Below are 10,927 nucleotides of genomic sequence, written 5' to 3'. Positions count from 1 at the left end.
CACATGGTGCGGCGCTTGCCAAGTGCTCAGTCGGGTCAGAGTTGGCCTTCCCCATGCACACATACTCGACCCCGTAGGACGTAGTGAACAGCCCTCACTACCACACTGCATTGAACACACCACTGCACTGCACACAACACTGAGTCACTGCACTGATGGCGTAGTACGGCTCCTCCACAGTTTACTCCACGGGGTCGCGGCGTCCTCATATCTTGTGTCTCCTCCGTCACTTCCACTCGATCCACTGCCTTCTGTGTCTTCTTGTATCGTCCTCTGGATCCTTGCAGTTGTGGGGAAGGGTACAGAGACGATGAATAACTGTGGGTCCTTTACTTGGAGAGTAAACAGAGGCAGGACAGCGATAATCCTTTACAGAGGGGAAGTGCCCAGCTGACTGCGTGCCTAAGGCGAGTTAGGCGACGCGGGAACTGAGCTGAGTTGCCATGTAGGCACTAACTAAACGTACATTTCTTGTTTCCTAATACGTAAAACTGTGGACTTCACTATCCTACAGTTATCATTCATTTTACGTAAAGATTTCAACCTAAAGTTACGCAAATTTGCCATTTTTTACACAACGTTTTCAAAGTGCACGCATGGTGCTATTTTATATAAGTTACCTTGAATCCTCGACCAAATCACTCTAGAGACACTCCTGCCTGCTTGTATGCACTAAAACTTGAAGATTTCGTCCTGTTTCCACTTAAATTCGGAGTAAGAACGCAGAGTGTGTTTGAGTTGTCGCAGTGAAAGTCGCCATAACAATCGGCCCCTTACGCGAAGCCAGCGCGCCAAGACTGAAGAGATTTCCCGTCAACTAGTTGTGAAGTCTATGCGTTGTACTAGTCTTTCTCAACAGTAATGTGGCTGATATGTCCTTTTGTGATGTGGCTAATGATGATATAAAGAGACAGGGTAACATGACGCTGCCCCAAAAATCATGTACATAAACAGATAAATACACGTAAATGGAAAGATTCATGTTTTTTCTTTTCTGTATATTCAGTGTTTCCCGCACGTGTAGTCAGTGTTCGTTTACTCACCTGTTAATTTCTTCCCACAGGTACGTGAGTCGCCGAGGCAGGTGTGACGGGAGAGAAGCGGAGGGTAACGAAAGGGAAAGTGAAGGAATAGAAAAAAATGAAAGTGAGACGGAAGGATGTAACAGTAACAGTAACAGTGAGTATAACACACACACACACACCTCCATGGTCGTGTCAACAAGTTAGTCCCTCTGTGATCGCTCTTAATCCTTCCACCCAGCCCTGCCCCGCCCCGCCTCGCCTACCTATTTCCACTCACCCCAACACAACACCGCCCCACTTCACCCCGCCAGCCAGTCAACCCACTCAACCTATTCCATTTACATACTCTTTATTTCTATACCTTGTTATTCTGCTTAGCTTGTGAGGACTAAGTTGTTACTGCCTTCCGCTGCACAGCCATGGTTCACTGTTTTAACGTAAGCTCTTTTCAAAGGCTTAAAAGAAGTTCAGTCGGGTTCGAACAAGTGTTTTCTTAGGTTCATGGTACAGAAAGATCAAACTTCCACCAGGGTTATGAAAGTATCCCTAAATGCTTCAAAGTCATACGAAAGCCTTACCAAATGTTTGTCCTATGGCGACGAAATGGCTAAGAATATGGCACATGGCTCCGTTCTGTCCTGGGCCGGGCGGCGTGAGCAGATTTGTCGCCGTTTTGCCCAGGCTTGGCGTCCAGCCCTGGCAAGACTGTCCACCGCGGGGCTATCAGTGACGTGTGGCCAGCCATTACCCAACGCCATTCCATCCCTGTCCCGTCCTACCCATCCTGTACCATCCTTATCCCTTATCCTATCCTTCCCATCCCATCCATTCTGTCCTATCCCTTCCTCCCCACCCCATCCAGCCGCCCCTTTCATAGTACACCCCATCCACCTCCATTCCACCCCTCTCCCATACTACCCCTCTCCATTCATCAACCAAGCTTCCCAGCACTACACTTTAGGTTGTAAAATTCCCGGGAATTTTGCGCTGGGAAACTTTCCATGGGAATTTCCGGTAACTTTGTGAATTGAGAAAAATTTGGAAGTTTCCAACGGCGCCTTTGTGCTTCTTTATTTTTATCCTGAGGTTATTGTTGCCTCTTTAGACATCAGTTTTAGGGGGCTGTTAGTGAATGTCCCATGTCCCTGCGTCCGTTGGTGGCGCAGGCAGGATTGTTTAAATGACGCCCATTGAGGCACATGCCGCCCTCGGTTTAAGGATAAACCAACCTAACAAAACCTCAGACAGTCGCTATAGGTCCTGATTCAGAAAAGTCACATATGCTTCCTTACTAATGAGACTTTCTATACAACAAAGTGAGGTCATTCTTTGTTTATTTACACCATAAGGTGCTGGCTATCATGTGCTTGAAGATACCCTAAACTCAATACCTTAAACTTAACCTACCTTAACCTAACAATACCCCAAACAGTTACTATAGGTCTTGACTCAGAAAATTCATATACGCCTCCTTACTAATGAGACTTATTATACAACAAAGTGAGTTAATTCTTTGTTGATTTATTCCATAATGTGATGGCTATCATGTGCTTGAAGATATCCTAAACATAACCTAACAAAGCTCCATACAGTTACTATACTCAGAAAATTCATATAATTATGCTCCCTCACTAATGAGACTTTCTATACTAGGCCAGTCGACAGAGGCTAAAAAAAAGGCGAATAAGAAAAAAAAAATCAAGGAAAGCTGCAATAAGTTTCATTGTCTTCGTAATGGGGTACTAATAACATTAATTTTGCGCCGGCTTTGGCCGCCATTTTGAAAATATGGCGACCCAAAACATTTTTTTTCTTTATAATTTTATCACTTAGGACTCACTTTAGGGGACAGTGTGTCGATATATAAAGTAATCTACATTAAATCATCTACAGAAAATGTTTTATACATTGTTTTAGTGCGGTGCGCGGTTTTGACGCTTGAGGAGCGAGAATGTGTGCACCATTTCTTCCATGACCCGCGGTGCCTGATATAGAAAAGCAATACTTCTTGCAGGGGTGTCCCTCCTCCTTTATTATGTGTCCCTCCTCCTTTATTATGTGTCCCTCCTCCTTTATTATGTGTCCCTCCTCCTTTATTATGTGTCCCTCCTCCTTTATTATGTGTCCCTCCTCCTTTATTATGTGTCCCTCCTCCTTTATTATGTGTCCCTCCTCCTTTATTATGTGTCCTTCCTCCTTTACTCTGGCGTAGGACAGACAGCGAATGCTCACTGGTGGAGTTACCACCCTTGCACCCAACCATCCACCCGATGTGTGTGTGTGTGTGTGAGAGAGAGAGAGAGAGAGAGAGAGAGAGTTTATAGACGGAGAGCAGGGATGAAAGGAAGGGAAATATAGAGTAAAGAAAAGAAGAATAAAGAAACAGACGACTGAAGAGAAGCGGGAGCCCAGTGGGAGTAAGTCGGGAAGCCTGTGCGGCCGTCCCCGTGAGAGCCACACTCACTGTTGTTTGATCTCAACAGTTGTGTTAATACGATGTAGCTTAAAGATGTCGCCTGGTGAACTGTTTCTTGCTAAGTAAAGTCATCCAGTCAGTCATTCCAGCAATCAGTCAGTCACGGAAGGAAAACAATAAAGAGGGAAACGGATGCTGCGCCGCAAGCCGTCGCGAGGATTTCTTTGGATGTTTGGGCGCGTTACCTTCGGCCTTCCGTCCCAGAACGGTGGACGCTATGATCGGCGACTTTTCCCTATTTGTTTTTAATTTCATAATCGAGTCTGGTAGTTTTATTAAGCGAGATCCTGCATCTTCCCATCCTCGCCTCGGCGGGGTGCGAAGCGCCAGCGAGCCCAAGGTCTCCCTGGCGAGCATGGCAGGAATGGAGATCTCCCGGCAGGGCGCCTCGGCGTCCCCCGGGGCCTCCACGGAGGTGCCGGAGATCTGCCGGCTACAAGCCCGGGCAGGTGCGGCTGGTTAGCCGTGGTAGGCAATTCACCTAGAAGAGCAAACTCCGAACAACAAACCCGGGCAGGTGGAGGTCGTTAGCCGTGGTAGGCAATTCACCTAGGAGAGCAAACTCCGAACAACAAACCCGGGCAGGTGGGGCTCGTTAGCCGTGGTAGGCAGTCTGCCTAGGAGAGCAAACTCCGAACAACAAACCCGGGCAGGTGGAGCTCGTTAGCCGTGGTAGGCAGTCTGCCTAGGAGAGCAAACTCCGAACAACAAACCCGGGCAGGTGGGGCTCGTTAGCCGTGGTAGGCAGTCTGCCTAGGAGAGCAAACTCCGAACAACAAACCCGAGCAGGTGGAGCTCGTTAGCCGTGGTAGGTAGTCTGCCTAGGAGAGCAAACTCCGAACAACAAACCCGAGCAGGTGGAGCTCGTTAGCCGTGGCAGGCAGTCTGCCTAGGAGAGCAAACTCCGAACAACAAACCCGAGCAGGTGGAGCTCGTTAGCCGTGGCAGGCAGTCTGCCTAGGAGAGCAAACTCCGAACAACAAACCCGGGCAGGTGGAGCTCGTTAGCCGTGGCAGGCAGTCTGCCTAGGAGAGCAAACTCCGAACAACAAACCCGGGCAGGTGGAGCTCGTTAGCCGTGGCAGGCAGTCTGCCTAGGAGAGCAAACTCCGAACAATAAACCCGGGCAGGTGGAGCTCGTTAGCCGTGGTAGGCAGTCTGCCTAGGAGAGCAAACTCAGACAATAAACCCGGGCAGGTGTCGCTCGTTAGCCGTGGTAGGCAGTCTGCCTAGGAGAGCAAACTCCGAACAATAAACCCGGGCAGGTGGAGCTCGTTAGCCGTGGCAGGCAGTCTGCCTAGGAGAGCAAACTCCGAACAATAAACCCGGGCAGGTGGAGCTCGTTTGATGTCGTAGACATCCACGTGATGGGAACACCAAAATGAAAAGGAGAATGAAAAAGAACACCAGAATAATGAAAATGTCGAAACGAAACACCAAGAAAACAAAATAAGAAACAGATCATCCACCTTTCGGCCCTAATTAACATCACCAAAATTATGGGTGGGTCTTTTCTGGGGAGAAAAAGGCTCATCCGGACCAAAGAACATCAGAACGGATGATACAGAAAAGATAAAAAACCAACATTAAGAAAAGGAGAAAAAAACATCATCCACCTTTCGGCCCCAAGTAACATCACAAAATTATGGGTGGGTCTTTTCTGGGGAGAAAAAGGCTCAGCCAGCCCAAAGAACATCAGAACGGATGATACAGGAAAGATAAAAGATCAACATCAAGAAAAGAAGAAAAAAACATCATCCGCCTTTCGGCCACAAGTAACATCACAAAATTATGGGTGGGTCTCTTCTGGGAGGAAAGCGGCTCACCCAGACCAACGAACATCAACAAAAGGATGATATAGAAAACAACAAGAGCAAGAAAATGAACAGAATAACATCGAAAATGAAAGCAAAACATCAAGGAAAGAAAACTATTAGAAACATCATCCACCTTTCGGCCCTCAGCAACATCACAAAATTATGGGTGGGTCTCTTCTGGGAGGAAAGCGGCTCACCCAGACCAACGAACATCAACAAAAGGATGACAGGAAAAGAAAGAAAAGGAAAAAGAAAAGGAAGAGAAAGAAAAGAAAGAGAAAAACACCAATAGAAAATAAAATGAAAGAAAGAAAAGGAAAAAATATAGACAAAAGAAAGAAAAAGAAAAAAGAATAACACTAAAAGAAAAGAAAGAAAAGAAAAAACAAAAGAAAGAAAATAGAAAAAAATAAAATAAAATAAAACAAAAAAATAAATAAAAAACAAATAATAAATAAATAAATAACACAATATACAATAAAATTAACTAACTATCTAGCTAACTCTATCTTTAACTACTTATTAAACTACCTCTCTAACAACCTAACTAACTAACCAACCAGCGAGCCATCTAACTAACTAGCTACTTAACTACAATATATATACTACTGCTACAATACGTATATATCTGCCTATTTAACTAACTAACTAACTAACAAACCATCCATCTAACGAGGAAGGTGTGGAGGGAAGGAACGTGTGGAGGAAGGAAAGGGAGGAAGGCAGGCAGAGGCGGTAGAGGGCTCAGGGGTCATCATTGGCTGTAAGGTGTCGTACAAATCATATTATTACGTTTATTTGCAAAGGTATTTTTCGTTTCTTTATCACAACATACTTTTTGCTCTCGCCCTCTGTCAATATTGTTACCTTCATTCTCTCCTCCTCCTCCAGCTCTTCCTTCTCCTCTATGATTTTCTTCCTTCTCCTCCTCCTCCTCCTCCCGTTCATCAGTAGAAAGAACAGTTTCACTGAAAACTATTGTAGCCAGGGCAGCGTGCACTATATAGTGTATGCGCCCTGAGTGCTCTTGCATAAGCATGACCAGTCAACATTTTGTCCATAGATGCATTGGCACACATTTTTTTCAGCCCTTTCAGCTGATAATGTTTCCCACATTTCCATTTCCTGGTGTAGTCTGTCAGAGTCTTCACACCGTTCTCTTTCACTGCACGAGTCACCCCTCAGAAAGATTCCCTTCACAAATGAGACCTTCTCCTGGTGAAGACATTTTTCCCACACAATAAGAATTAATGCCTCTTTAACTGTCTGTATCCGTGCACCCTGAAATAAAATGAAAAACTACAATTAATGTAAGAATTTAGAACATCCTCCAATAAGGCATACAAGATCCATGCCGTATTACGTAACTCGGGGCATGACTCAGACATGCACACATTCTCGCACCTCTAGCGTCAACACCACGCACCGCACGAGAAACATGTATAGAACATTTTGTGTAGGGAATATTATGTAGGTTATTTTACATATCGACACATTATCCTCTAAAGTGAGTCCTAAGTGAGATAATAAAAAAAAACTGTTTTTGGCCGCCATTTTTTTCAAGATGGCGGCCAAAGCCAGGTGGAGGGGTACAAAGTTAATAAGTTATCAAGTACCCTATTACGAAGACAGTGAAACTTATTGCAGCTTTCCTTGATTTTTTTTCCTTATTCAAACCTCTATATTGACTGGCCTATACAGCAAAGTGAGGATATTCTTTGTTGATTTATTCCATAATGTGATGGCTGTCATGTGTTTGCAGATACCCTAAACTTAACCTCACAAAATCCCAAACTATAGGTCTTGACTCAGAAAATTTATATAGCTTCCTTACTAATGAGACTTTCTATACAGCAAAGTGCGGTTATTCTTTGTTGATTTATGCTATAAGGTGCTGGCTATCATGTGTTTGAAGATACCCCAAATATAAGCTTGCCTAACCTAATAAAGCACCAAACAGATAGGTGTTGACTCCGAAAATTCATTTATGCTTCCTTTCTAATGAGACTCTATACAACAAAGTGTAGCCATTCTTTGTTGAGTTATACCATAAAGTGCTGGCTATCATGTGTTTGAAGATGCCCTAAACTTAACCTAAACTAACAAAACTACAATAAGTTACCATACGTATTCACACAAAAAAAAAAAAAAAAATCTATTCTTCCTTAGTAAATGAGACTTTCTATGTAATACAGTGAAGGCTTTCTTTGTTAACTTATGCTATAGGTGTCTGGATATCATGTGTTTGAAAGTTCCTTAAACTTAACCTAACCTATTGGAGGTACAATATTGCTTCTTTTTTTTTTTTAATAGTTGTATTATAGTTATAGTTATATTAACCAAAATTTGTATGTTTATTAATACAAATACATACCTGTGTGTAAACATTTTGAAAATATCTAAAGTTCCCCAAAATTACTGGGCTCTGAAGATTTCCGGAAAGTTTCCTTAGAAAGTTTCTATTTTTTCGGAAACTTTCCCAACCTTTGCAACACTAAATACACCCCGGCCACTTCCATTCCAATCCTTTCCCCACCCTGCCCGCCCCACCCATCAGCCAGCCCCTTCAGCAGTACACCCCATCCATATCCACCCCTCCTCCATCCCACCCCTGCCCCGCCCACCCCTCAGCCAGCCCCTTCAGCAGTACACCCCATCCATATCCACCCCCTCCCCCTCCCATCCCACCCTGCCCGCCCCACCCATCAGCCAGCCCCTTCAGCAGTACACCCCATCCATCTCCACCCCATCCCTCTCCCATCCCACCCTGCCCGCCCCACCCATCAGCCAGCCCCTTCAGCAGTACACCCCATCCATATCCACCCCATCCCTCTCCCATCCCACCCTGTCAGATATTTTCCCCGTCTCTTTCGCCCTCCCCTTCTGCCTTGCTCTCCTCTGCCCCTGTCAACATCACCTTATCTTGTTACCCAGCGCCCACCCCCCCCTCCCTCCTTCCCCCTTTCACCATGTCCTTCCTTCTCCTTTACCCCCTCCCCCTCCCCCTCCCCTTCTCACCTCCAGACCCACATATTTTTTCTTCTTTTCGTTCATTCTTTATTTATCTGTCGGTTCCACTTTGTCCCTATTTATTTTTAGAGAGAGAGAGAGAGAATTTTATGTTGTAGGAGTAACTTAGTATATTCTTCCTCCATTTTTTATTTTCTTCTCTCATTATCTCCTCCTCTTCTTTACTTCTTTCCTCCTCATCCCTTTTGTCTTCCAGTGGCTTCGTTGTCCATCCTCACGCCTCTCTCTCTCTCTCTCTCTCTCTCTTCCTTTCTCCAATTCGCACTTTTGATTTTTTTCTTCCTTTATTTTTACTTGATTAGATTTTCCTTTATTTTTGTTTTCCCTGATTTCCTTGTTTTCCTTTGTTGTTATAAGATGTCCCATTATTTACTAATTTCCACGTGTTTTCATTTATTTCTTCCTTATTTTTATCTGTTATGGGGTTTATTTTTTTTCTCTTCCTTGTATTTTTATTTATTTTTCCTCGTATTTTCATTTTTTCTTCCTTTTATTTACCTGTTACAAGATTTCTAAGGTTTTTCTCTTCTTCGTAGTTTCATAATTTTCCTTTTTTTTTTTCACTGTCCTAAAAGCTCCCATTATTTTCTCTATTCTTCCTTAGGTCTTCCTTTTCCACCGTGATAAAATTTCCTATTATTTTTGTATATCTCGTATTTCTGTATGTTCCGTATTTTTGTGTAATTTCTGTATGTACATTTATCTTCTATTTCACTGGTCGGTATTAAAAGACACTTTCAGTTATCACATCAAGTATTTCTAAAGGTCAAAGAGGGGGTCAGTCGGGTTCCATTGAGTGTTTCTTTAGGTTCATGGTACAGATGAAGGGTCAAACTACCACCAGGGTCATAAAACTACTCCTGGAAATGCCCAAAACTCCTACGAAAGCCTTGGCAAATATGTGAACTTGGGCGACGAAATGTTTTAAAATACGACCCACTGTGATAAGATTTCCCGTGATTTTCTAGTTTCCTTTATGCTTTTACCCAATTTCTTATAGTGCATTAGTCCGTTCCATTCAGTACTCACCCTATTGTCAAATCTCTCCCTTTCTTTACCTCCATACGCTGCATAAGCCTCTCACATTAGCTATTTCCAAAGGCCGAAAAAGAGATTAATCGGGTTCTCATGAGCGTTTCTTCTCGTTCATGGTAATACAGCTCTGTCACATTACCACCCGGGTCCTAAAACTACCCCTGGATATGCCCACAACTCCTACGAAAGTCTTGTCGAATGTGTATGCTTGGGCGGCGTAATGTTGAAGAATACGAGTCGTCTTGAGGAGAAGGGACATGAGGGAACGAAGTACATGTGTCTAGCTTGCACTGGGAAAGACAGACAACACATCCTAGGAAGAACAAGATACAAGTTGCGACGGAAAAGCGATCCTGGGTACACTAAATACAAGGTCGTTAGTCCATTGCAGCTTGTCTCTCGTTCTTCATGGGATGTGTAGTCTGCCCTTCTCAATGCAAAACTAGAAAATTGGCTCTGGTCCATACTCCCTTCTTCTTCTTCTTCTTCTTCATCTTCCGTCCTTCCTGCTCTCCTTTTTTCTTCGTTATTCTTCATCTGCATGTTCCATCTTTCCATCTTCATTTCTTTGTGTCCCTTTCTCTCTCCTTCTCTACCCTTCTACCTTATTCCCCTTTCCCCATTTTTCCTTCCTCTTCTTTCCCCTCACGTCCCTTCCCCTCGCTTTACCCTCTTTCTTCGCCTCCTCCTCCCCTTTCTAACGCATTATTTTTTCGTACATTTATTTCTCGTCTCATGTGACCCCCTCGCTATGAAGATCGCGCCAGTTTTTCCTTAGTTTCCACCTTTCGCCAATAACTAATCAGCGTTAACGTGTTGATGGGGATGAAGTAAACGCTTGACCACATCCTCTAACTCTTTGTGGGCTGAAATAGAGAAGGAGAACGTGGTTAATCAGACGTAGGAGTGAGGTGACTAATGCTGTTGTCATATTAGGAACAGTGTCGATTGAACGGGGTATAGTTACTACTTCTCTCTCCTCCTCCTCCAGTCTTTCTTTCCCTATCTCTTTCCTCCCTCCTCTTCCTTTCACTTTAGGTCTCTCATCTAGTCTCTCTCTCCTTCTCTTCCTCTCTCTCTCTGCCCCTCACCTCCCATTTCCTCACAAGTTGACAGTTTTCAATTTCCCCAAGGTCCTCATGCGCTCTCTCTCTCTCTCTCTCTCTCTCTCTCTCTCTCTCTCTCTCTCTCTCTCTCTCTCTCTCTCTCTCTCTCTCTCTCTCTCTCTCTCTCTCTCTCTCTCTCTCTCTCTCTCTCTCTCTCTCTCTCTCCTTCCCTCTCCCTCCCCCCCCTTCTCCCTCCCTCTCCTCTCCCTTCCCTCTGTTCCTCTCCCCTTCCCTTTACCCTCCTCCCCTTCCTCTTTCCTCCTATCTTCGTTTTTCCTTCCTTTTTTTCCCTTTATTTTTTTCCTGTCTTAATATACTTTTCAATTCTTTTTCGTGTCAACCTTCCCATCCCTCCATCCAGAGTTTCTTTCTTTTCTTTCTTTCTTTCATCCTTTTCTTTTTCTTTCCTCTTTTCCTCTCCCCTCCCTTCCCTACCCAC

General features: G+C 44.2%; 1 long non-coding RNA gene across 11 annotated transcripts; it reads left to right on the top strand.

The window, feature by feature from the left end:
• Positions 1-978: 978 nt before the first annotated feature.
• Positions 979-5,713, top strand: LOC126983317 (uncharacterized). Of its 11 annotated transcripts, none has more exons than XR_007735797.1 (4): positions 979-4,154; positions 4,223-4,313; positions 4,518-4,630; positions 4,698-5,713. It is a non-coding gene; the product is annotated as an uncharacterized LOC126983317 (long non-coding RNA). The 11 variants fall into 11 exon arrangements; XR_007735798.1 differs by having other exon boundaries at positions 979-4,222; positions 4,291-4,313; positions 4,586-4,630; XR_007735796.1 differs by having other exon boundaries at positions 979-4,222; positions 4,291-4,313.
• The last annotated feature ends 5,214 nt before the right edge of the window (positions 5,714-10,927 follow it).

This window comes from Eriocheir sinensis, chromosome 5 (genome assembly GCF_024679095.1).
Source record: "Eriocheir sinensis breed Jianghai 21 chromosome 5, ASM2467909v1, whole genome shotgun sequence".
In the NCBI taxonomy this organism is placed as follows: domain Eukaryota; kingdom Metazoa; phylum Arthropoda; class Malacostraca; order Decapoda; family Varunidae; genus Eriocheir; species Eriocheir sinensis.
Note: the sequence above shows the minus strand (reverse complement) of the source record. Positions and strands in the feature narration are given on the sequence as shown.